Below are 1,070 nucleotides of genomic sequence, written 5' to 3' on the forward strand. Positions count from 1 at the left end.
TGCTCTTGTATAAACACTGACACCAAACTGTAAAGCCGAATCACCAACTCTGGTCGCATTACACTCGTCAACTTTCGTGTGAAGACATTTGTATTAGAACGAAGCATTCTTAAACAGGTGAAGTAATCCGTGAGGTATGTGCCAGGGGTACAGAGCAGCTGCAATTTCCAGAACTCAATTAAACACTTCTTCTTCTTCTTCTTCTTCTTCTTCTTCTTCTTCTTCTTCTTCTTCTTCTTCTTCTTCTTCTTTTTTAAGTCACCCAAGGAAACAAGAGATAAGTCCATGATGTACGCGAGAGGTCGAGCACGAAGCTAGCAGACATCTTTTATGCAACAATTCACATTCTCTCTTTCGTCCTTATCTGAAATTGCTTGTCTGTATAAATCAGAATTGCTATCGAGTATTGTTATGAATAATAGAGTCTTCTGGCCATCAGCTTTTCCAAGTAGAGTCTAGTCCTTGAGTCTCTCTCTCTCTCTCTCTCTCCCCGCCTATAATTAATTGTCTTGAATAACATCGCTTTGGTGGGGCTGAGTCAATACGAGGCTACTTTTGGTATGAAAAATTGTTTTGGGCTTACTGTTTTGTCTCGTTCCTTTTTCAGGCTTTGTTGGGTTAACATGCTGGACGGAGGGTCTTTGGTCCCTTGGATCTGTGTGGCTGTGTGCCAGTTGTAATTATGCATGTCGTTGTGACTTGTTTTTTACTGGTGGTTGTAGGTGTAGGATTCATTTTATGCACTCGTATATTCGCATGTCTCTGAAAACATATGCACACTGCTCTATATAATTAGATGAATGTGTGTGCATATTTTATATATATATATATATATATATATATATATATATATATATATATATATATATATATATATATATATATATACATATATGTATATATATATTTATATATATAATTATACGTGTGTGTTTTTTCGTGTCATATATATACATATATATACATATGTGTATTGTATATATATATATATATATATATATATATATATATATATATATATATATATATATATATATATATATATATATATATATATATATATATGACAT

This window comes from Macrobrachium rosenbergii, chromosome 27 (genome assembly GCF_040412425.1).
Source record: "Macrobrachium rosenbergii isolate ZJJX-2024 chromosome 27, ASM4041242v1, whole genome shotgun sequence".
Taxonomy (NCBI): Eukaryota; Metazoa; Arthropoda; class Malacostraca; order Decapoda; family Palaemonidae; genus Macrobrachium; species Macrobrachium rosenbergii.